This window comes from Anas platyrhynchos, chromosome 5, assembly GCF_047663525.1.
Source record: "Anas platyrhynchos isolate ZD024472 breed Pekin duck chromosome 5, IASCAAS_PekinDuck_T2T, whole genome shotgun sequence".
In the NCBI taxonomy this organism is placed as follows: Eukaryota; Metazoa; Chordata; class Aves; order Anseriformes; family Anatidae; genus Anas; species Anas platyrhynchos.
In genome coordinates, this window is record NC_092591.1 from 35,032,224 (window position 1) to 35,058,292 (window position 26,069).

At 40.0% G+C, this 26,069-nt stretch overlaps 1 protein-coding gene across 4 annotated transcripts in view; it reads left to right on the plus strand.

Annotated features, from left to right (window-relative positions):
• The first annotated feature begins 10,505 nt into the window (after positions 1-10,505).
• Positions 10,506-26,069, plus strand: part of MIDEAS (mitotic deacetylase associated SANT domain protein) — a 52,409-nt gene continuing 36,845 nt past the window's right edge. For 2 of the 4 annotated variants that reach the window (XM_027457771.3, XM_072038798.1), the window contains exon 1: positions 10,506-10,665. The gene's annotated coding sequence lies outside the window, so the exon portion shown is untranslated. Of the gene's footprint in view, positions 10,666-10,964; positions 11,293-24,317; positions 24,477-26,069 lie in introns of those variants that run through there. The other 2 variants (XM_072038796.1, XM_072038797.1) reach the window with 2 other exon arrangements.

Consider the following 26,069-nt stretch of genomic DNA (forward strand, 5'->3'; position numbering starts at 1 on the left):
GCCCTTCTTCAGGATTCAAGGGGGCTCAGCTCACTCCTTTGGCCTTGAAAGAAGAGGGGGACAGTGGTAGTCAAATCCTCATACCCCAGACCCACATGTATGGCTTTTATTGATGTACACTGCTGGGCTCAGAGGTGATGACAGGGTCTTATGACTTCCTCTGGAGTTGTAAACATGGGCAGCAACTACGGCCAACGTCACCCTGAAGAGGTCTTTCAGCACATTTTAGTAGTGTTACTTACTTTTGTAAGTTTGCAAATGATTTCTCAGTTTAGTTTTGGAAGTAATTTTTACAGTTACCTTCAGACGTAGTAAGGCTTAAACTATACCCGAGGCAGAGATGGATTAAATCCCCTAAAAATGACCCAAGTAACTTTGCTTCATTGTTGAATTTTTGTTCTCAGGCTGTTACCTTTGGACCTTCCAGGACTTTTGAGAATCCAAAGTACCTTTGGGAAGTTAGAGCTTTACATCATCAGAAAAATTCTTACTTGCAGACTCTCCTACAAGAGCTCTTAAATTTTTGAAGGAGGGTGGAGCATAACGCTCTCACAGTGCAGGACTGAAATTGCTGAGTCTTAACCTCAAAAGTTGAGAAAACTATTCTTAATGCTGTTGAGGAGAAAAAAGAATAAAAATTAAGTCATTTTTTTAAAAAGGGGAACAGCTGTTTGAACCACAACTGCTGAGTGTTAAGGACTCTGGAGAGAAGGCTTGTGCATGCGATGGGATTTGTTTTGAAATAGGATTCTTCCAAGTAATTGCATGTGTGTTTGTTTCTTTAACTGCATTACCTCCATCCCTATAAACCTTTGCTTTTGTGATGTTGCCTCAAATGCATTGGTTCAGCACTGGATTAAATTATACATGTACTGTTCCATACAACGTAGAGATTTCAGATGCATCTGTCCTTTATTTTTTTCTTGGTAACTCATAAGAACAGAAGCTAGGCAGAAGGAGCTAGTCACTGCATTTCATGTTCAGAGGTTAGACCCCCTGCAAGTATTTTATATTCTTCTATTGCATCCCATGACCCATTTCTCAGTTAGCTGTGTTGTTTTCAGTCTCCTATAAACCAGTTTGTGGTAGAACAGCTTTCTGAGTTGCACTGCTGATTGTCACGTCCATGTAGCCTCATGTGTGGACGTATCTCAAAGCACAAAAATATGGAAGGGGGGCTGGAATGAGATTGCTCAGTATGTAAGGCATAAAACCTAGTGCTGTCACTTTTAATTCACATACCTTCAGCCAGGAACTGGACCTGCTAATTAGAGAACAGAGATGCTTCTCACTTTGACATTGTGTTTTTGTGGCTTTTGTAAGTTGTTACTTACAAGGACAGTGTGGTTGGAGTTAGGTGATCTTTAAGGTCCCTTCCAATCCAAGACATTCTAAGTTGGAGGAAGGAAGCTGACAAAAGGAGAATAGGACAGGTGTGAACAAGGAGATAAAACTTCAGAAAAAAACCTGTCTTGCACTAGCATCACGTTATGCAGTGCTATTTCTGAAAAACAAGTAGTGCTTTGTGAAAGAAGTCTGTGAAGACTTGTGAAGCCTCATGATAACCAAAAGCACACTTTTGGAGTTCTGCACAAGGTTTGTGTCAGAGCTACTGGATATTAGCAGAATGCTCCTCATCCATTCAGCATATGGACATTCCCTTCTGGAATGCACTTGGTTGTTATCACTCAATTATTAACAATTTGGCATCAGCAAATGAGCTGCTGTATTCCACTGGCCTGGAAATGAGAATTTGCAAAGACTTTCACCTGTTTCCTCTAAGGAAAAGAAGAGTGATCAGTGAGCACAACTGGCCTGGAAGGAATCAGTGGTGTCAGTGACTATTCTACAAAGCTGTGCTTGCCGTCTGTTATTATGGGTGGTAAAGTATTTTATTGGACATATGACACTTGGATGACAACTGTTTGACTCTCAGCTCAGCAACTGCAGGGTAACAATGGGGTCTGTCTTTCAGAGGCTGATTGACAGCGGGTAACTGGCAGGTCTGAGTCAGCTAAGCAATACCTGCTTCAGATTGTAACTGCATGCTGTGTTTTACTCAGCGTGGCTGGTTGGCAGCAGTCAAGGTGCTATCTGATTTCTAAGCAATGCATGAGGCTACCTAAATGACAGCATCTAAGGGCATTTGGGGGGATCACTTGCACATCTGCTGAGGAAATGAGATCTTGTTTGGATACCTTTCTTTCGTAGTTCTTTGTGCATGTTTCTGTGGTTTAACATACGAGAGTACTAATGAGATAGTCATCAATGTGACTGTGCTGGGTAGTGGCTTTGCAAACACTGCAAAGTGTGTTAATTTTAAATAGAATGATGACTTGTATTTTCTCATGGTTCCCACGGCTACTTTTTGGAAGATGAAATGGCATGACATAATGTTGTTTGGGTGTCAGAGAAATGAACATGGGAAGCTGGAAAAATAGTGGCTGAGTGTCCACTGATGACTATCTAAGACTGAAGTTCATGGATTATGTGAGAGTTGCAATTTTCACAAATGCGCTCCCAAAATATGTTCCTGTTTAGCTCCATCTAATTTTGTATGTCCTTGTCATTTTTTCTGTGTGTCTCTGGTGCGACTTAAGTTCCACCCTGCAATTACAAAGTCATCTTTTTGTAGTGCATCGTGACAATGTTTTGATGTTAGGAGGTCTTCTTGTGGTTCTCTTTCTTGTCTTTAGTGTTGCTTTGAACCTGAGTGGGAAGAATATCTTCTACTGCTCAGCCACTCTGTGTTTTTCAAGAGCTAATCTTTCTCTAATCTAAAACCAGGGAAACCCACTGTCAGTACTACCATTACTTTCCATGGTATTGGAGGCCTCTCTGATGCATATGAAGAAAGAGCAAAGAAACTAACTTACAATACCCGTAAGTGGAGGTTGTGGTAAATCCAGCAGACATATAAAGCTAGAGCAAGTGTTCTTGCTTGGCATTTTGTTACCTTTTCCAATTTTTACCTTCACAGATTATGGGTATACCTGTGTCTGTTCTACCACAGGTCTCAGTTACATTAGCTTCTTGTGGTTGCCTTTGCTTTCTTGGTGCACTGTGGCTTTGAGGAGCTAGAGAATGCCCTGCAGGAGTACAGGAGAGAAGGAAGGAGCATGCATTTGCAAGGAAGGAATGGTACTACTAAATTTCTGGGCAGGGAACGGTTTTGAGAGTACATGCAAAATGCTTAGTAAGTGCAAAGTGCCTAAGATGCATTGTAACAGGCTAGCAGTCTTGTGACAGCCATGAAAGTATGTGTTTGTTGACACTTTGTTAGTGTATTTCTGGTAGTTCAAATCATTAGTGGCTAATAAGAAGTAATATAGCCACATCCATAGTTAGGAAGCATTCCTGCCATGGAATACCACATCCTAGCCAGGGCTAGTGCCTTGAAATAGTAGTTTTTGCTCTTTGTAGATACTGAAAAATAGCTCTAGTTGTGCTTTGTACTTTGGGCATGAGTCTTTTTTAATTTCCCATTGACAAGGGAAAGAAAAAAAACATGAGATTCTACTGAAAAATAAGAAGGGGAATGAGGGGAGAGAAAAGGAAGTAAAAGAGAGGAAAATCCAAATGAGTTTTGTACTGACCAATATATAGAGAGGAACAGAACTAACTTTCTGTATTATCGAACATGCTATGTGCTATATAACAGATTTAAGAGCACGGTAGGGCACAAATTTGCATTGGAACACAGCTTGGAGGACTGCCAAAATACATCCAGTGTGCAGGCATGAAAATCAATATGATGTAACTTGCTCATGAATCTTAGAAGAATAAAAAATGCACAGCACTTCACCAACTACCTTGCAGTATAACAGTGATGATAGTAAAACCTCTGCAGCCTGGTTTGTACCATTATCAACTGCCAGCACGGAAGCAGGGAGTGTCAATAAAGAGGGATTAATGAGTGGAGAGGCAGCTAAGATCATCAAGGTATATAATCATGTGGTTTCACATTACTCTTAATATTTGGTACGTGTCTTGTCATATAAGTCTTACACATGTTGGTGTCTCCCATTGTGATGGATTTATATCCCCTTCCCTTTATATAATTTATTTATGGGATGGAATAGGAATGGAGTCCCCAATGAACAGTGCACCATATGCTAAATATGGAGCCTGATGGTAAGAAAGGCTTACTTTCTGATTTCCCCCTTGCTGCTGGATTTATATTGCATGTTTCAGTTTAATTGCAGTGGCACTGAGTCATTGTCACTACAGTGACACTACAGGCTGGTCGGGCTGAAAGCTCCTGGAATAATTGTCAGTGTCAAATGATTTGAAAAGGGCTTGGAGATCGGTACTTGTCAGCTACAGAAGCTCAGAAGTTCCCTGTTGATGTTCTCCATAAGAGATGACTTAAGGATGTGCTGCTGTATGTGTACATATATTTACCCACATATTCATAAACATGTGTTTATGAATTGTACCTTAAAAGTATACATAACAGAAATACTGAACATGGCTCCAAATCCTGAAGGTATTTTTATACCATGTGATGTTGATTATGAGTTGTTTCTTGATGTCTGTAGGGTAAATAATCTACTTACTTCTGTGGGCGTAGAATTGTTACATTTTTGTAAAGATTTTAGCAAACTATCATCGCTAGTTTCTTCATTATTTGATAGAGGTTTTTCGTATGCAAAGGATAGATTGAATAGACTTCTGCAGGAATGGATACTATTTTTAATGATGCTTGACAACAGAAATGCTTTTTTACAAAATGCATTTAAATTTAAAAATGCATTGTGAGCTCCCTAATTTAAAAAATATATATATATGTAAAATGATGTGTTTGAAAGAACAGAAATACAAAGGACTCCTGTAACTCAGTTGCATTTCTGTTTTCTCTACCTAGTGCCACTGTGAGGGAATGTGTGCAAAAATATTCTTAGCATCAACCTTCAGGATTGCTGTTTTATTCCTAGTCAGAAGCTGGGACAAACAGTGGGATGTGAGGAAATCTTAAATCCTTTTTCTTCTGACGGTTCCTATTAATGAGCTAGATAGTGTAGGAACTATTCAGGCAGTATACAGCTTGTGACTTCCTGCACAAATAGAAATCCTTTTTATTCAAGATTAAAAAATAAAATAGATCTTAGAGCTCAACATTGGTGATGTTCTCCATCCAAAGGAGAACAAGAGAGCATTGCCTTCATCCTGGTGTTCCTGTGAGGAACGTAACGTATGTGAAAATGAAATATGTTGAACCAAAGCAGATTAAGGTATTAAATAGACTAATTATCAATTTCAATAACTAATCTATCATTCAATAATAAATTGGTCTACTCAGACTATTTCCTATTAAAGGAACAGCCTAGATTGTCATCCATAAAAATAATTGCTGAGATGTAGCATGAAAGTTACATAAAGACAGAAGAATGTTCTGCCTCATTGTTCCTAATTCCAGTCTTCTGTTACTATGCTGAATTCAATGAAGCTGTGAATATTACCCTGCAGTAAATGTTCTCAATATTTGTTTTTCTTGTTGGTGTGTTGTTGTTGGAGCCCTAAGCATATCTCCGAGGGCTCTGAGTGCTTCTGGGGGGTCTGTCTGCCTGGGCTCAAAGCCAACTTAAAGATAGCACAGCTAGGTGTCTTGGGGGGGAGGAAGATAGAGAAAGACTTAGTGGAAGTTACCCACAAAAATAAGCCTCTATGTGGGCTTGTGCCATATTTACTTGGGAGCTGCTTTAAGCTGGGACTCTTGCATGTGGCTACATTGCAGCTGCATCACAGCCATGCCTGGCCCTTGATCTTGACCCTCAAGTGCACACACAGCTTCTCCAAATGTTGTTTTTTCCTCAGTTACAAACAGGGAATGATGTTCCACAGACTATTGTTTTTAAAAGAAAAAATGTAGGTTTGTGGGAAAAGTGATAGTAAGCACAGAAAGGCTGCAAAATATGTTTAAGGCTTCAACCTAGCAAAATTAGGAAGAAACTCTCAGTTTTTGGTTCAGCATGCCATATAATTGTGTATTTCATAAATACTTACACTATATTTTTTCACTATGGTGTCTGGGCTTCTTTCACTAGTGTTCGAGCAATGTGAATAACTTTCTTACATGTGGTTTCTTCTCTAAACCACCATGTCCCTCCTTTTCCCTCATGTAAGAAGGTCTCATCCTGGTTCTCAGAGAGCCAGTTCATGACACTTTAGGTGTTTATATATGTGTATATTTACACACACTCTATAAACACACGTTTCTCTCTAAGAAAATCAAAGAAGCTGATTCTTCCTCAACTTTTAAACTTTCAGTTTTTAACTTCAGATATGAAGATTAAAATAAATATTAAAGGTTTTTTTTTTTCAAACTCTTAAAAAATGCAAACCCTTTATTTTTAAACATTCTATATTATTGCAGTAAGTTTTTCAAGAGAAGTTGTATCCCAGAATAGTATTTCAAGTGCAGCATCTTGGGTAGTTTATTTTAGTTCTGACAAACATGGGGAAAAGACATTAATATGGGGGAAATTCAAATTTCTTAGTAATAAACTCATCTTGTATAAAAAGAAAGAAAAACATCTCATAAGCATGTTGTCTTATAATAATGCTGATGAAAAGTGCTGGGAATAGGGATTTTTTTTTATTATTTTGTATTTATGCTGATGGTCTTCTACATTCTCAACTTGGAAATTAAAACCCTACCAACTCTAAATACATACAATGGCCTGTATTTCCTATTAGACTTACAAAAAAAAAACCAAAAAAACAAAAAAACACTATCATAGTTTAATTAAAGTTTCTCTTCTGTAAACTAAAGGGATTTGTTTCTTGAATTATAGAATTATTTGAGTTCAACACCGAATTCAGGCCATGTTGCTTAGGGCTTTTGTTTGTGATTTTGTTTGTTTGCTTGTTTGTTTTTGTTTTTTATATCCAGTCAGTATTGGGAAGTTCAAAGAAAGGAAATTCCACAATTTACATAACCTCCTGTGGCAACCTGCTGTATTGCTTCATTATCTTCACTAGCTGATTGGAATGGCCACTGATTCTTCTTATGACCCCACACAATAAAGAGCCTGACTTTACCTTTTTTTCTAGGTCTTCTAGGTAAAGATCTAGGCTTGTGGGTACTGGAAGACTGTTATTAAGTCTCCCCTACCTGTTTTCCTTTCCACACTAGACAGGTCCAGTTCCCTTAGCCTCTTCTCGCAGGACATCTGCTTTAGCCCCTGACCATTTTTGCCTCTGCTGGCTCACATTTATCAACTGCTTTCTTGTACTGGAGTGCTCATAACTGGATGCAGTATTCCAGATGCAGTCTAACACATGCCAACTAAAGGAAATAATCATTTCCCTTTTCTATTTTTTACCCCACTACCCATGACTACTCCCAGCTCCTATTCAGTGGAACTGAGTGGCCTGTCTGTCCCAGCCTGTGAAATGGCAAAGGGTTTGTCTGGCCAAAGTGCAGGGCTCTGCTCTGTGTTGAACTTCATGTGGTTCCTGTCAGTCTGCTCTTCTAGCCTGTCAAGAGGCAGCCCTGCCCTTGAGCATTGAATATATTTGTGGGATAAACAGTGCAGCTATTTTTTACTGGTTTATGCCATCACTTATTTTTGAAGAAAAATGCTGCATGCAATGGAAATTTCAATATAATTAAGATGTTTTAGGCTTATTGGAATGTAAAACTCCTATTACAAAGAGTGTAATTATTTTCTTATTAGCTATAGTGATGAGGGCTTTCATTTCATACCTAGTTTCAGGGAGAATGAATAGCTTCATGTGGGGTCACATAGTGCTGGAAGACTAGTCCAAACTATGACAGGAAGAAAGAGGATGGAACGTTCTCTCTACTCCTGACTCGGTGAAAAGAGTGCCACCTACCGTGTATATCATCCAGTTTTGCAAAAAGAAGTATGTAAAGCACAGTCTTTAATCCAAATTCTGACTCACTGCAATCCAGTTTATTAATGATATGAGTCAATGGTGTTACAGCACAAGATGTGTCTGTACAAGCTAAAGAAACCTAAGATTTTATATTATGATAGCTAGGAGATCTAATATCCTGCTTTAATGCAGTAATAAAGTAATGACATACTAGGGAATATATGTGTACTAAATTTTGTTGCTGTAAAATTGATAGAAATGCAGCCTGCATGCAGTCTCAGCATATGTTGAAAAAAAAAAGAAGGAAAAAAATAAAAAAGCTTAGCCAAAGCTGCTGCTGCAAGGAAGAAAATTGATGTCTGTTTCTGGAGATGTGAGGACCACATAGTGTGAGGAATGGAAAAAAATGAAGACTGTACAATGGCAGAATCTTTAGAAAACACTTCATAAAACTTGTTTATTGCTCAGTAACATAAATAATAGCATACTGCTCTATAAACACTCCTCATGCTACGGTGTCTTTGAAGTCTGATTCTTCTACTTCAGACATTTAAACTGGCTGGTGTACCTACAGGCTTGCCTGTATGTTTAGGAATTACCATGCCTTCCTATAGATCTTGCATCTTACAGTGTCTTTCAGCTTTGACCTTGTTACTATTTTGTCTCTGGTTCAGTAAAGAATGGATTCCCATCTTCTTTATACATTATTCAGGAGACAAAGGATGACAATGTTAAGATGTCTCCTAGACAAGGATAGAAAGCATACTCCCTGCTCTGCGCAATGTTAGCATCTGTAGCCAGATGATGACGTTTCTGCCATTGTCTGCTGCTATTACGTGATTATGTATTGTGAAACGTGAGATGCTGCTCATCATTTCACTTCCCAAACTCTAAACAGGTGAAGTATGATACGCATTTGTTCTGGCTGGCTGGAAGGGCTACACTTTGCTGTTACAACATGATTTACAGTCATGGCAGACTTCCCTCGCCCCAGTGGAAGTTGAGATAAGCAGTTTCAATCTTATCAATATCTGATGTGTTTCATGGAGAACACTGATTGCTTAATGTCTTGTAACAGAGAAGGAAACAACTTCAGTTTATGGAATTTGTCCTTTTAGTCTTTATTAGAGCAAGTTAAACTGGTGGGTTGTATGACTTTGGCTTCAGTTTTGGTCATTATATGTTTGATTACTTTGAGTTTGCTTTATGTATTAGGTAATTAATGAACAGTTGTGAACACGTATAGTTATTAACTTACTGCTCCTATCTGTTCAGGAGTTTAGAAGAGTAAGTGTATTAATGGTTATAAAGAAGTTTTCCTTGAATGTCCTATTGGGCCAGCACTACATCAAATGCTACCTTTGATTGTGAAAGAAAAAAAAAAAACCTTCACCAAAAGTACCTCTGGCTACTATTTTGCTCCTCACCTCCATGTCTCATTGTTATTCTCTGCACCATGACAGGAAAAGATTGGGTGTGGTAATTAGACTTCTGACCTGGGACTCATCAGAGAAACCTGGTTATGCATCAGATACGCTTCGTAGTCATGGGTAAGTCACTTCTCCGGGCTCCTTTTTCCATGCATCTTCCAGCTTCCCTGGTAAAAAGTTCTGCACGGAAGCCAGGAACTATTGTGAAAGAAATGCAAACCAGAGTGAGCAGTGCAAAAATATTGTTAATCTATTTCACTCTGGTGAAATATGCATGGTTGAGGTGAAGCTGCCCTGCTGGTCTGCGTGTGCTGCATGATCTAAGGCTGCATGGAGGTAAACGTGGCCGTGTGCACGTTGGGGGAAAAATGCTTGGTATTGTCGTGCTGCTTGGCACATTTCACTAAATAAGAGCCTAATCTTTGAGTGCTGTCTAAATGTTATTTTCTGAAAGTTTTCTTGATGGCTAATGAACTCAAGTATCGGTGGCAGTCTACAGGGGGAGCAGTGACGAAGCAGCTGCTTTATTTCCTGCCTTAAGAGGAGCAGTGTGCCTGCGTTTGCCAGCACACTTTTTTATTTTCAGACCAACACGAGAGGAAGCCATATTCCAGTAGACGAGCTGAGCGTTTTTAAAAACCTCAGCAGCACCGCAGTGCATGCTCTACGTGGAAAGAACGACTTTCTTGTGAAAATAAATTTCAGATGCGTGCTAAGCAGCCACCAGCACAGAGGAAACCTACAGATTTGTGTTAGGAACAAATCCTTTCCCTCTTCCCCGTTTTTCCGCTGCTTTACAGCTCTTCCTGAAGAGCAAAATGACCATAAAAGGGGAGAGAAAACAACATGTTTTCTCCTGCTACCAGAGGTTTCTTAACAACCAAGTCCTTTTAGGGTCTGCCTGCCTGTTTTCCCCTCGGCGCAGGCCAGGGCGCCAGGCAGCGCGGGGCTCGGGGCGGCGAGGCTGCAAGTTTGGCCAGGTGCTGAAGGCGGCTCTGCAGGGCTCCCCTCCCCAAACAGCGCTGCAGCCTCTCCCCGCTCCTTACTTTTTGGGGCTTTCCGGGGCTTTCCAGCCCTTCCCGGCAAGCAGCAGCAGCCGAGCTGCGGGCAGGGGCCCGGGCCCGGCGGGGAGCTGGGCTGCGGCGGGAGGAGGAGGAGGAGGAGGAAGGCGGGAGGAGGAGGAGTTGAGGAGCCCGGGCCCGGGAGCCTCCCCGCTTACCGCACTAGGAAGTGACGCTTTCCCTGAGTCCCGGAGAGAAAGAAACAAAGTTTTTTTTTGTTGTTGTTGCTGCTGCTGTTGGGGTTTTTCTCTCGTCGCCGGCCCTCCCTGCCCTCTCCGCCAGCTGCAGCCCCGCGTCCCCGCGGGCGGCCGCCGCGCCTGGCTGCGCAGGTGAGAAGCGCCCCTCGGTCCCTCAGCCGCGGGCCGCTGTGCTGAGCGCGGTTTGCTTCCGTTTCCCTGCCATTTTGGCGAGGGGGGGCTGTGTGTGTGTGTGCGTGTGTGTGCTCCTTTCCCGGGGCTTCTTGTTTCGGGGCCGCAGCATGAGGCGGCCGAACCCCTGCGGCGGTGACAGGGGGGCCGGGGCACCGCTCGCCGCCCGCCGCGGGGCCAGGCTCGGGGCTCGGCCCGGTGCTCCTGCAGGGCTCTCCCGATGTGCCTGCGGCCGGCCGAGCTGCCCAGCGGGGCTCCTCGGGGTTCATCGGGGGTCGGGGGCTCGGCCCGGCCGGGCTTGGGCTTTTTTGGGGTTTTCCCTTCGAGCCGGGGCAGCTCCGCGTGTGCCCGGGGCTGCGGGCGCAGCGCGCTGGGCTCCAGGCGCCCGTCGAGGCGCAGCGGCTGGGTTTGCACGGATTGTGTTTCTCGGCTGGGATTTATGCAACGGAGGGGGTGGGGAGGAATTTATTAGATAATTTCTGAAAGTCCCGTGCTCCCGAACGTACAGCTCTTGCTCTGGCAGCAGCTGAAAAGGACGGATTCTTTGCAGTTTACCAGTAAAAGCTGACAATACGCCCACGCACGTATGTGAGTGTCTTATATAATACTTACGGGTTTTTTAACAGGCGTAAGCAGGATTTATTTTTGGTTTGTAAAGTCGTGTGTGGTTGCAGCCTTCAGAACTAAAGAAATGTTCTTTGCTCGACAGAGATTTACTCGGCTGCCGCTTGAAAACAGAGAGCTTCTTTTTGATAATAGCCAAAATAATTGGATTTCCTCCTGACCAGGTTTCGAGTGCACTGGAAGGGCTCTCCGTACCGGAGCAAGCAGTAGGCATTCAAGGGAGGGGAAGAGAGAAAAGAAATGTCCTAATGCAGAGACTGATATTAGGTTGTTTAGAGGGCGAGACTGCAGTTCCACGCAGCAACAGCAGCAGCTTTATGACTGTGTGTAATTACAGCGTGATTGCATAGGACAGCATTGTTGGAACGAATACGTATACACAGGCTATTGTGCAAGATTTCTGTACTGAACAAAACCTGGATTTGCATTGCAAATGGTAAAATGAGAATATATTCTGTATTGAACTGCCATGTTCCTCTTTGACTTTACCGAAGAATTAGAAGGGGGGGGAAGGAGAAGTGGAGTGTGGCTTATCGTAGAAGTCACAGATGAAATATTCAGCAGAAACGCCACCTGTAGTGTCCAAAATCACAGCATACACAGAAAGCTTGTTCGTGTTTCTGAAGTGATTATGCAGCAAGTGAGAAGCAGTCAGATTTGCTAATAGCCCTGCAAGTTTAGTGTAATTCCTGCTCTGATCTAATTCCTTGTATGCGGGTGTGGAGAAAAATGCCTGTGTTAAAATAAGCAACTGCAGTTCAGCTATCTTGCCTGGAAATGGAGAGAAAAACATTGGGGAGAGTTTCTGTGTCAGCACATAGAAAATATGAGGTTGAAAGGAATACTAGACAAAGCGTAAGTTTTGAATGTGTGGTTTAAAGTGCAATGATTTTTGTGAAGAGCAGCATGTTGTTCAGTGATCTTGCACTGCTGGCTGATAGGACAAGGCATTGGAAGTGTGCCATGGACACTAGTAGCGAGCTTTTTGACTAAGACTTTGGAAGATCAAAATTATGGGTGAAGCTCTTCTGGATACAACTGAAGGTACCTAAGGTTTGTTTTTCAAAGGTGCTGGCTACCTGTAATTTTCTATCCATTTGGAAATTGGCCTTTCCAAGATTAGAGGCAATTTTCTGGAAATGTTATATTTAATCGTCTTTGCTGAGGACTTAATGGTGAAGTCTTGTTTTGAGCACTGTGCTGGAAAGTACTATAAAAATGTAAAGCTGCTTTAAAATTTCTTGGTGTTACGCTAGAACATGTTATTTTAGTTGAACTTGCAGATTGTCTTACTGTTGTTAGTCTCCTTAGATTGTTAACGCAACGCTTCATGTAAAATGTATATAACTTTATTAATGAAGAGCATGGTGAAGTGCTGAAGCTTTTTTTTTTTTTTTTTTAACTCTAGCGAGTGGCTAATTAACCCCAGCACTAGACCTACCACATGACAAACTTAGTTTCATAGTGATTCGTCTGTAAGTTTATTGCAGCATTTCATTTAACACAAAATTAGCAAATATACTCTAGTCTGTGCATTGCTGTGGTGTTCTATCTGTAGATATTTTTCTTTGTGTTGTTCTTGACTGATGTCATAGTTGGTGTTCTAATATCAGTCTCTTCTGGGGAAAACAGGAACAGTGTTTAAGGATTCCTTGAATCATTGTGGTAGTGATGCAACAGTCATTCCTTATGTTGTCTTTTGCTTTGCACAGCCTAGGTGGTGGGAGAAAATGTTTTAGACCAGGATTCTTTGGACTTACGTACATGGAGCGTGTAACTTTTGTCTGTGAGTTGTCCTGTGGTACTCAGGGCAATTAGTCATACCCATACGTTTATTGCATATTAGCAAAAGGAAGGAGTAGCTGTGCTAGCCTTTAACCCACCAAGGCGCATGAGAGTAGCGGTGATAAGAAATGATGTCTGGGGCACGATATGAGCCATGCTCGTTCCAGGGGTTAATTTATGCTTTTACACTTTACTTCTTATTGCCACCCATATGTGGTAGCTGCAGAACTGCAGAAGATATTGTCGAGCCTGTTGTCTCTCCTGTGATGCTCTTATGTCAAGCTGCCAGGCAGTCCTTCGTGGTGCCTCAGATGGAGGACCTGCAGCCCTTCTTTAGAAGCAGCCACCTTGGTGATGGTAGCAGCGGTTGGGGTGTGGGGAAAGGACAGGGGCTTGGACACATAAGGGGACAAGTGGCTGCCATGAATCAGAATGGGTAGCCTAGCCTGCGGTCCCATCTCCAAAGGTGGGTGCGGTTTCAACACGCTTTAGTAATTCTGGAGGAGTTTCTGCTCAATAAACTTATCTGGTATTTCCTTGAGCTCAGGTAAACATTTAACAGCTACTTTTGTGACCAAATCATGGAATGAGAATACTGAAAGGACTTGTACTACATCTAACCAACTATCTTGGTTGTTTCCTTTGTCTTAAAAGAAAAAAAAAGGTTTTCTGTTTCTTCAAGGTGTTGCATTAAATTACAGTTTCTGCTAAAATGAAATACAATAAATGTGCATATTGTTTCCAGTGCAGTTACTTCTATTCTAAGTAACATGAAGGGAGAGAAGAAACTGCTTTTCTCAGAGTGCTCAACATACAAAATGCTGGGGGGTGGGAGGTGGAAGGCAGGCGCTCTGGTGGTGAGGTTTTGCAACACGTGTCCAGAAAGCTGGCAAATTCTGGCACAGGCAAGCCAAGGCTAATGAGTCAGCTTCCAAATGGAAGACTTGTCACCGAGCAATTTGTAAATGGGAGGGCTGTACTGCTAATTCAAGGAAATATCATCCTTAGCACCTCCCCTAATAATTGGAATAGTGTGGCACAGAGCTATCTGTCAGAGGGGAGTTGTTCGTGCTTTGAGTCATGCGTTCCCTCTAGTGCGATTTCAGCATTCAAACCAGCAAATCCCTGTCGTGCGATATAGGTCCCGAAAGAGGTGGTTGCTCAAGTAATAATTTAAATTTTTGTAGTTGCATACCAGCAGCTTGCATGCCGCGTGGAAGCTCCTTGGCAGCTACAGTAGCTCCCAGTGCACAAATGGCATGTGTTTCCAGCATGAGGCTGCTCAATAGGCACTGCACAGCGTTTTGCATAACTTCTGTTTCTGAATGGTCTCCAACTGTAGCCCTTCTAGAGTGCTCTGCTGATCAACTCTAGCAGCTGAAAAATACACAGACTGTTATCAGAAAAAGCTGTCTACTTCCCCCTGGAAAGAAAAAAAAGTGAATGTGTGCTTTTTGCCAGGAGCTAACGTTCAAGTGTTTAGGAGCAAATGGGGACGCAGCAATAAATCTCACTATTTAATTGTTTGTTTTTCTGCATTGACGCTTTGTATCAAGTTTGGTGCAACTTCATCACCAGGCCTGAATTAATGTAATTCACTAATCTGTATTTAGCCTGAAAGATATACAGATATTCTTTGGATTTGCATCTCTTAAGAAATGAATGCTCTTTTTGTGCACAAATTACATGAATGCATCTTGATGTGTTGACAGCTGGTGTTGATTAAGAAGTTAAAAACCGGGAAAAGCTAGATTTGAAGGGGATGGTGGCAGAGTGTTTAGTATTTTTGTTGTTTTCTTAAAGGCATCCTGAAAGGTTTGCAGCAAAACATGGAATAACATTTTCCCTTGTAGTCTTTGGATATTTAGAATTAAATTTGCAGTCCTATATTGTTTCACTTGAATTGTTTTAATCCTCAGCAGTACTTAAATGACTGAAGCAATGAACTGTGAAACAGTTCTGGTATCTGTATTTAATTACATTTTGCTGATTATTTTACTTATCCATTGTGTGTTCAGTGTTGGCATATAAAGAGGTAGCAAGTGAAATTAAATCAGTATTTGTGTCTTATTTCTTTCTTGCAATGCATCTTCTCACCTGAAAGTTGTTTCTCAGTTTGTTGGCCTTCCTCATCGTAGTTTACTAGTAGGAGAGGATATAATTGGATAATATATATGGTACATCCTCTTATCATGTTTTTCTGATTTTTGGAAATAAATTTGTATGTTTGTGTACATACACAAACCGTTCAGTTACACACCCTTAAATTTCTCATCATCTTATAGTTGTTTCCCTGAGAACAAAGGTTTATTTTTCCTGCAATGTTAGAGGGTACCATTTGTAAAGGACTACTCTTTCAAGCTTGAATATCATGCTATTTTTTTATCTTAATCTATTGTTTAATTGGTTTGGGTATTGTTAGAGCTATAGTGACCAAGACATGCATTAGTTTTGATGGCAGTTGTTGTTCTTATCTTTTTATCAAGGGCTTTTAACTGAGAAGTCTTTAGAAATACTGATTTGGCTTTGCAGTTTGGTTGTGGTACAGAGTTGAATGGTTGACTCTCATCTACCAGATCAGCTGCATCACTTCAGTGTGGGTAAACTGGAATCTGTTCTCTGAAGCTACGTGTTGTGGGGCACTAGACCTGCTGAAATGCTCCTCATCTTGGCTGTGGTGTGCATTGTGATGGAGTCTAAAGTTGCAACTAGCTGCAAAATTCTGAATAATCTCCAGATTGCCTTGTTAGGGTTTGTACGGTGAAAGTGCATTTTCTCTTTGGTTCCCAGGTTGCTTGAGGATGTTGTGCGGTTTCAAATTCTGCATAATCACGTACGCTTAGGTGTGCAAACTTAATCTGCTATTTTTGTGCATACTTAGGATTCCTTGGGCATCTCCTTTTATACTCCTGCATCTGTTTCTTAGCAATCTGTGATAAGTTATGTTACAGCTTTATAATAATGTGAGTCAACTGTTCTTGCAGTTTCGCAGTATCCTTAACCATGCAGATTCTTGATCCTTTAGATCATTGAAAAGTAAAGTAAAACGAAGTGCCATGTGTTAAAAATACTCTTGGGATTTTGCTTCTTCCTATGTAATGTATTGTTCATACTTCCAAGCACTTCCTGAAAGAAGAGTTTGCTCTGTTTATGGGAAATTACTACACTTGGGTGGAGAAGAATTTATCAAGCCTTTTCCTATTTTGAAATTGATTTTATACCACTTCAGAACAGAATCCCAGCGCTGCCAAATTCCTGGTGTGAAGAAAGAGCCACAGCCCTAAGGCATTCTGATTGCTATGGGAGATTCCAATGATGAGAATTTAGCATGCCAAAAACTCGTGTATGTGAAACTGGCACAGAAATCTGACTGTCACTATGGGTTCGTTTCATTTCATGACTTAGAAAATTCCAAGTTGAAATACTGTCTCGAATCTTTTTTGATAAGCTCTAGATGTTATCCTGCATAAGACATGCTAAATTTTACGAATATTTGTGAGGTAATTGTTATTATGTTGAATTAAAAATACAAATTTATTTGGAATACGTATTGGAAACTATTATTTAAAAATTATTGGAAAATATATTTTTTAAATATGTAGCATGAGTAAATCATATAGTCTTTCTACAACCATATTGGTTTAACAAGTATGTTTTAAGGAATGTTGAGATGCCAGGGAAGAAATACATGAATGCTATAAATCAAAGTTACGAATTAAAAGTGTTACTGTTGAGCATTCTTCTTATAGTTTAAGCTGACCTCCTTGGGTATTTGGAAAGTCTTTTGCACATAAAGGGTATTGTTGCAAGTGAACATTTGTGCAAAATATTGCTTTTGATTATGGTCTTCATTTTTCTAATTTAATTTTAGTATTTAAGTGGTCTTTGTTACAATGATTTTTTAAAAAATATGCAGGAATGCGAAATACACTTAAGAAACTTCTTTCCTACTTAAGTATGAGAACAATTTTGACTCCTTACCTTTTGGCTTTAATGCTATTCATTCTTTGGCAAATGTGAAATATTTCAGGTATGTACTAGCTCACTTTTTTTTTTTTTTTTTGCTAATAATGTTATTTATTTCTGTAGAATATGTACTTTTACTTTTTTTTTTCCTTTAGAAATAATGTCATAAAAATGCTCTTTTACTGCCTAAAATATAAAAAGAAGAATGTGGAACTGCTTACAAGCAACTAATTTTAAATTTTAATTTGAGATTCAAAGAGTAAATATCTGACATATTGAGGTATTAAAAAACTAGGAAGTTTGGAATAAGTGATACTGTGCTTAGGTAGTATACTCATGTGAATAATGGGCTGCCTCACAGCAAACAAAAATTGCATTCAGTGCTTGATATTTTTTCTTTAAAAAAATGAACAAATCTTATCTGTATGAGCGTAATGACTTTTTTCATTTGCAATATAAACAAACCTAGTTATCTTACCATTACGAACAGAGGAAATTAACATACAAAGAGTTTTGTTGACAAAGGAAATAAAATGCGGATTTGAATCCTTGACTTGTAAAATTTTCTTCTACAGATGGATGAGCTCTTAAATATTAACAACAACTGTTAATAAATTGCACACGGAAAGATTCGGTTTCCTCATTCAGGTAACCTGTCCTGGCATTTTAAATGAGCCTGCCTGCCTGCTTGCACGTGTATTCAAAGGTGCAGGGTTTTTGTTGGTTTGTTTAAGTATGTATTTGTTAAATTGTACAGCACAGGAAACAAAACAAAAACTTTGGCAGACTGCTTATGAGGAAGCAAGGCCTCTCTCCAACAGGGGCAATAGAGCAAGATTAGAGACCTTTCACCAGGCTTCAGGTTGCACAGCTGATTTCTAATGAGTTTATGAATTTCTCCACAAGGCACTTCTGTCAGAGGTGTCATTAGGCAAGTAAGAGACCAAAGGCAGTGCCCAAATGCTTGTCAACATCAACAATTGCTTGACCTTGTGCACTGGGATGTTTTCTTAAAGGGACGTTATAGCTGAGATTGGAAGTTGATAGGAAAAGAGCCATGTTAGCAAGTTCTTCTTTTGTGCTGACTACAGTGCTGGGTTTGGGTGACGTTGAACAGCAAACAAGAAAACTCAGTATTCAAACCGGTTCACACATGACTCAGCCAAAGGGCAGTAATGGCACTGATGTTGACAGCAACTCTTTGTTGTCTAATGCAGAAAAATAACTTCTTAAGGAACAAAATTTTCAGGTTTTCTATGGTCTTGTGAAAAATTTGAGCAGAAATCTACTAATGAATGTCTGTGAGAATAATTCAGATCTTTGTGAGATAGGATGCTTCTCCTGCTCTTCACATCATGAGTGCTAATAAAAAAAAAAAAAGACAGCACCTAATTCTCAAGCTACATGGTATAGGTAAATTTACAGCTGCACTATTTTTCTTTCCGATTCTGAACCAATATGGTTTTACTGCTTCTTTTCACCATTTTAGTTTGAATAATATGTAACAAAGTTGTGGATTGTGCTTAGGTTTTTGGATGAACTATAGTTGTCCCTTTTGTCGAAAGCCCATTTGAGGATGTGATCTGCTAGTGATGGTTGCAGTGCAGTGACTTGATCTGTACAAGTAGTTCTTACGGAGGTCCGTTTGCAAAAATACAGCCTAGAAATAGAAGTTAAGGGCTGCTTTCTAATGTATTAATTAGGTTAAAATGCTCAAGATGCCACAGTCATATCTTTACCAAGGAGTCAGTGGCTATTGTTTAGCCTTTAATAATGTGAAGTAAAATCTTAGGTGCGGTCTCTTTTATTAGCCTGAAGTGCTTTTATTTTTTTACCTCCTAGTTAACAATAGGTGGCTGGGGGACAGGGGGGATTTATGATTTCATTTAGACTTCTGTCTGTCTACAGATGCAACAAGCTGCCTATACTGAAACTGAAACACTGAACAACAAGAAACATGTACTTGGAACTTAGCCTTGCTCTTTGCCCTGACGCAGAATACCATAAGGTCTTCCAGTCATGGAATTTGCTGGATCTAATATGTGAGCCTACGCTTAACGTTTACAAGCTGTTGAGCAACTAGGGATAACTATGAGCAAAGATACAAAGACACAGTTGAAAGAGAAGGGAAATTAAAAAAAAAAAGCTCTGTACAGGGAGGAAGTGTTGTCTGATGCCATAGCACATGCAGCAAAACTGTTTCCAGCTTTCTCCTTTTCTTGCAGTCTCACTGCTGACAGGTAATTTACATTCTTTGTGCCTTATCATCCTAATTTTAAGGTGGGGTAATTGCCTTAGTAAAGGGGCTACAGAGCCATGGTCTGACCTACCAAGTAGTGGCACAGTGTCACCAGTAGGGATGGAGGTTCTGCCCTGCCACAGAGGAGCTGATTGTTGGGGTGTCCTTAGGGGAAGGTCTGATACGTGAGTCTGAATTCTCATCTCCTGTGTCCAAGTGATTGTTTTGTTAGCAGGGTTTGTGCAGGAGGTCACCTGTACAAAACAGCGGCACCTAAACCTTAGGTAGAATAGCAACCTTTTTTTCACTCATGTGCGTGTTCACATATATGCATCCTCTGTGGGCCCTTTGCGTTGTGAAGATGAAGAGAACTTTAACTTTTACTCAGTTTTGCTGTCTGCTAAAAAGTATGTTTAAGAAAACAGTTTCTTCTAAGTGACTTGATTTGTGAGAGAAAAGCACGCTTTGGAGGTGGAATGGTGTTCTGTGTTTAGTGACAGCTATAACTGAGTTATTGCAAGTGACAGGATTTGCTTGGGAAATTGCTCTAGATGAAGTGTAGAATTCCAGGGTGTTTTCAAGTACTGCTCTGAGCCGTACAGTTTGGATGCATGGAGGGAATGTGAAAATCTATTGACATCTTTAGTTACTCAACTAGTTTATTTTTGGGTGCTGATGAATTGGCAGGACATAGTGACCCTGTGTGAAGGAGAAAAGTGTAATGACTTTGAATGCAGGAAACTTAGTGAATATTTTATGGAGTTCCTTGCTACTATTTCTTTGTTCCAGCTTTAACAGTGATTAACTCTTTGCTTTCCCAGTGAATATTTTTGCATGGTGTCAGTATGTTTTCATGGAAATATGATACTGCTCTGCAAACAACAAATTGCGCAATGCATAATATAATAGATTTGAAGACTTTGAGGCTATCCTCTTTGAAAAAGAGAGGAAAATGTTTAGGTGGTAGGCTGCTATTTTGTAACCCCTTATGTTAAAACCTTCGTAGGGAATAGTTGTAGCATGGATTTGAAATTGGCCCTGGGCAGAAACTGCTCTGAAGTGGAAGGGATATAGCAATCTTGCATGTGCTATTGGGTTGTAAACAACTAAGGAGCTGAGAGGAGTACTTTGTTATGCACAAAAGCACAACTGTATGTTGTGTGGGGTTGATACTCATTTGCTCTATGTGGCTATACAGACCACAGCAAACAGGGTTGAAAACTGACAGTAACAACTGCAAAGTCTTGCGGAAACTTTGCCCTTCCTATCATAAGTTTTCTGCACGTGACTGCCTTGCACACAATTATTACCACTTAGCATAACACATAAGAAAGACTGTGAACAAGAAAGCTTCCTCGAAGTGTGTTCCTCGTAGCTGCTGCTACTGCTATAGTCCTGTTATAGAGAGCTGATACACGGTCATAACTGAGGAGTTTATTCTGGAAGAAAGCTGGATTTCTTTTGGCCTTTGATATTCTGTACCCCTACGCTGTCAAATCCTCAACTATGTTTTCTGTTTAAACAAAATTGGTTTATTGTTGGAAATAAGTTACTTCAAAGTTTATTGCACTTAGTGTTACTTGGTGTTGTCTTGCTGAAAAGTTAAAGCTGCATTCATTACTCTTAATCACTCCATATCCCTTTATTCATACAATTCACTTGTGGTCTCTCAGCAGCAGTGCAGATTTTCTTACAAATGCTGAATTTTGAGAACAGATGACTTACCAGTCACTTTGAAGGGAAAGAGACACTGATTTGATTTTTCTGTTAACATGAACAGTTTAAAACAGCTTAAGGAAAAGCAAAGGTTAATACTTGGCTTGCTAGAGTCAATATTACTTTAAACGTGACTTCTTCCTCACCCCTTTTTTATAAATATGAACAATTATTTTTTTTTCCTTTAAGTAAGCAATGATTCCAAAAAGTTCATATGATACATGCAGAATAATGTCAACTGTCAGTTTATTTGTTCAGCAACAGCCCTTTATTATCATTAAATACAGTTGCTGGAAAAATGTCTTTAGTCTCACATCTTAATTGAAGGCAGTGATATTAATTTTAAGATTTTTTTTCTGAAATGTTTACTAGATTTCAGTACCCTCAGTGCTATTTTTGAACTTAACTTTAATAAATCTATAGTTTACTCATTTGTCTGGCATTTTAGATGAGCTGTATTCCTGGATGCCTTTACACGCACTGCAGGACCGTGCAGGAATCCATGGTTATGCTGTTAATTTCAGTCTGTCACCTCGCCTGTCTTTGCAGGGTGTTTAGTGCCTGCCCGGGGCAGGTGGTGGGGCCTAAGTTACTGGAGAGGGCCCTGCAAGTCCCAGCAGCCACAGGCACAGGTCACGGCATGCAGACTGCCGGGTGCCTGGTGTTGAGGGCATCCTGTGCTTCCTGACCCCAGAGAGTGGTGAGTTCAGCTGCGGGGTGGACAGAACCCCTTTGAGAGATACTATTTCTTCAGGCTAGGACTTGGGCTCTTGTTCAGCAGCTGATGCATTTCATTGGGAAACATAACATCAAAAAAGCATGCTTTTAGACTCCAAGTGGCTTTGAAGCAGCTGTACTACAGCTAAACAAATATAACCCTCTGTAAGAGGAAACAACTTTTCTACCAGATATATGCACAGATGGATTGTAATCACACTGAGGCCAGTGTTTGCCTCAACAAGAGAAAAAACTTCTTAGAGGAGAGCTATAAATGGAAATTTGTGCTTACATTAGCCTGCAGCAGCAATTTGAGAATACTTCCACAAGATGCCTAGTAGAAACCAGATAGGCATCTTAGGGAGTTTGAAAAATTGAAGTTAGGGAGATACAGGCCATGACATACAACTGGAATGTACATTACAATTAACTGGTCCACAGATGCCTACCCAAATGTATTTTGAATATAAAAATGGATTGTGTTTTGTTTTCTTCCAAAAAATGCAAATTTGGAAGAGATTTAGTCATTACAGATATACTTCCTAAAATATTTGAAATAGAGCAAAGTGCAGAGCTAAAATTATATTGTACTGCACTTATGAGAGCTATTGCGGAAGATAGGATTCTTCAGGAAGGAATTACGATGCATAAGTAGTGGATCTGGTATAATTTTTTTTGTCTTTAATGAACACATTAATGAAGTATTCCTCACTACTTCAAATACTAAGACAATAAAGTGGGTATTCTTATTTCTAATGGGATTCTGTTTTGAAAAAGCAACTTCAAATTTAAAGCAGAGACATGGAAATTAAAACAACACCCTTCTGTGTCTTAAAATAAATGGATTGTATCTCCTGATACAGTGCCAGTGTCCAGAGGAAGCCTCAGGGCCACGTGATGGAGTCGCATGCCTTAAAGACTAATAAATGACTTTAATCTGGTACATACATTTGCAATTGTACACCTTTCTTTCTTTTTGGGGGGAGGAAAAAAAATAAGGAAGAGGTGTTCAGTGATCACTTTTAAGTGTGGAGGTTTTCCAGAGAGCCTGGGAAGGATGCAGCGCTGTTTTTGCAGTGCATGTTCCCTGAGGTCTGTGCAGCAGAAGAGACCACAGCAGTTCTCTGGCAGAAGTTGCTGTGCTCTGCTGCAGGCCAGTTTTCCACAACTCTCAGCAAGTTGGTCACCACAGATTGTTCTTTCCGCATGTCAATTTTGTGTACAAAACTACATCAGGAAATTGAAGCCAAAATTCAGGAATTGGAAGGTTAAGCATTTCCCTTGTCTTTTTGCATCTGTATGCAATTTGTTTAGGATTTTTGTCTGGGGGAGGAGGGAAGAGTGTTAACTACTTACAAATGCACATCTCCTCTCATTCCTCCCCAGAATGATTGTGGAAATAATTTCCGGCAGATTTAGTGAAACAGCTACATCCTTCTCAGTAGTAGAGGCTGTTGTAAACACACAGATTAGCAAGAAGCAGGGAGGATATTATTGCAGAATTATTGCTTCTCCATAATGAACAGGAAAAGAATGTGTTCATGTTCTGCTGATGAATGTTTTACTATTGCAGCTAGGAAAGCAAATATCCTTATTGCTGTGGACTTTACCTTCAGCTATTTATTTAACGACCACCAGAAGTGTCACTTTACTTGCTTAAGATATAAAAAACTTTAAAAGTTGGAATGTGGTAAGCAATTTCCTTTTTTAACATTAGAGTTGCAGATATGCTTATTTTAGAATTTGACTAGGGAGCTAGTGAAACGATACTGGAAATTGAGCAACTGGCAGCTGTTTTTTTTTTTTTTTTTTTTTTTTCCTTCCTACTGCTGCTGGGAAAACCCCAAACTTTAAATCCAATGTCAATGATTGCTGGGGGGAGGTATGTGTATGATTTTTTTTCAGTATTTCCAAGCATTTGTAACAAATCTTTCAAATTATGAACAGTTTCTATAGTGATAATGGAGAAATTTTGCACAATATTCTTTACATATCTGAAAAAAGTGTATATTCCTCTTCATGAAGCAAATATCTGTATAAAAATAAAGCGTGTATATTAATATAAATGAAATGTATGGGAAAAAAAAACCTTTATTTCTTTAAGGGAGGGAGATAAAGAGCATAATTAAAATTAAATATAACTTCTTTTTATTGGTTATAGCTGTTTTATGTCCAAGTCTGTCCTATTACAGTCAGATAAGGTAGAAGAAAAAAATAAAAATAAAAAGTACACAATTGTGGGAAGCTACTTAAAAATCAAAGTGACAAGTTCTTACAGCTGCTTAATTGGATGGGTGGTTCTCGTCTTTTGAAATAGTTTGTCTTATTTACCACAGTATTTTGTGGTACTAAGTGTATTTAGCTGGAAAGCATCCTGTTCTAGCAAATGGACAAAATGTACTGGGAATGTAGGTGTAAGAGGGAGTGCATCTGCAGACTAATACGCTTACGGCTTCAGAAAGGAGGTATTTCATTCTTCCTCCTAGTTATCTTCTCACCTTTCTCTCACGTTAGCTTCCTACATGTTCCTACATGTTACAACAGGAATAGAAATGAAGCATTGTACTTGGTCTCAATCTAAAAATTGGAAGTGATAAATTCTTCAGCCCTGAAGAAGCCCAGAAGCCGTGGGCCTCTAAAACTGCTTGATGAAGAAATCCCTGTCTCTGCACAGATGCTGGTGTGAAGCTTGATGCCAACTCCAGAACCGTGCATCTCGCAGAAGGTGAGCTGCAGATACCTGAAGAGTAGAAATCTCATTAGTTAAAGCAAAGCTATATGTTTATATGAACATGGCCTGCTACATATAGGATCTGTGTAAATTTGGAAGCCTCTGTCATCTGATTTTTTTTTTCTTAATGGTCTTACATGCAGGTAGCTATGCATGATTTTGTTGTTGTTGATGTTTGGTTGGGCGGTACTTTGATTTGGCATGTCTCATCTGCAAGGGAGCCTTTCATGCTGATTTGAGATTTTTAATGAGGGTGAGAGAATAAAGCCGAGAATGTAAGTAGAGAGAGACTTAGGAACAGAATTGACACAACTTAATCTAATGTAATAGGTGAATTTCATCACGCTTATGTCCAAATTATTACTTGTTCTTTCTTTCTAAGTAATGCCGTGACTTAACATTCCTCATGCATAACTCTCAAGTGTTTTTTTTTTTTTTTTTTTTTTTTTTGTGAACAGCTGCTGTAAATGCATAGCTTTTTATGGAAAGGGGAAAAAGAAGACTTGCACTTTCCTCTCGTGTTTGTGTTTAAACCCTTGTCCCTATTTTTTTTTTCCATACAGTGATACTTCCTTGTATCTCACAACCAAATGCCTGTGAAAGTGAGGGTCTCACTGACCTTTCCTGTGACAGCAGAGTCTGTTCTGCTTTCCTCCCAAAATCACCACAAGCTTCACTTCTATTTTCTTTGAGGCTGGGGTTAAGCAAAACTCTTGGAGAACTGAGGAGGTGGATGCTCATCCCTGTAGGGGTGCAGCTGCTGTGTGCGGGCAACATGAGGGCTTGGAAGCTCGTTTGTGGCACCTCAGATGAGGTGGCTGGAGACAAAGAACGATCTTCTTTCCCCTTGGAGAGGTTGGCAGGAAGGAGGTTGTGAAGACAGGAGGATTATGTTGTTCGTGATAGTTGCTAAAAGTAAAAGTCTTGCAGGATTTCAGAGCTCCCTTTCCTTTTTTTTTAATTCTTGGACTCCCAAGTGTGCTTTTATGGTCATGGTGATCATAGGTGATTTAAATAGATGAAAAAAATATATGAAGGAGAATGAACTTACAGGTATAAATCAATATATTTCCTTCTTTCTTCATTTTAACTCGTTTCTGCATGCAGAGACGGTTGTGAGGAGTTTATTCAGCACTGTCACCTAAGCCCTAGACAAAATTACTCTTAACGTCACACTTGCAGCTGAATAGGTCTGCCTGGTATTCCTGAATTGCTGCTGTGTGTGTGTCCTGGGCACTAATACAGCCAAGGCGAGCATATCACTATGCATATATGGCTTAGAGATGACAGCTCTAATAAAAGCCAGAAAAATATTCTTAGATCCATGATAAACCTGCATTGACTGCTATATATTATTAATATAATCTTGAATGTATTATTATGCATGGCAGTTCACAGAATCTTATGGGCAGACTGAAATAGAAATATTTCAGGTAGATTTCATATGCGCTTTAGCCAACCTGAGGATGGGATTTCAAACTGAATAAGAGATTAAAGATGATTAAAAGGGTAGGGCAGTAGCTTGAGACTTGCAAGTCCCAAGTTTGGTTCCCTGTTCTGTTGTAGCCATCTTCAGACAAGTCATTT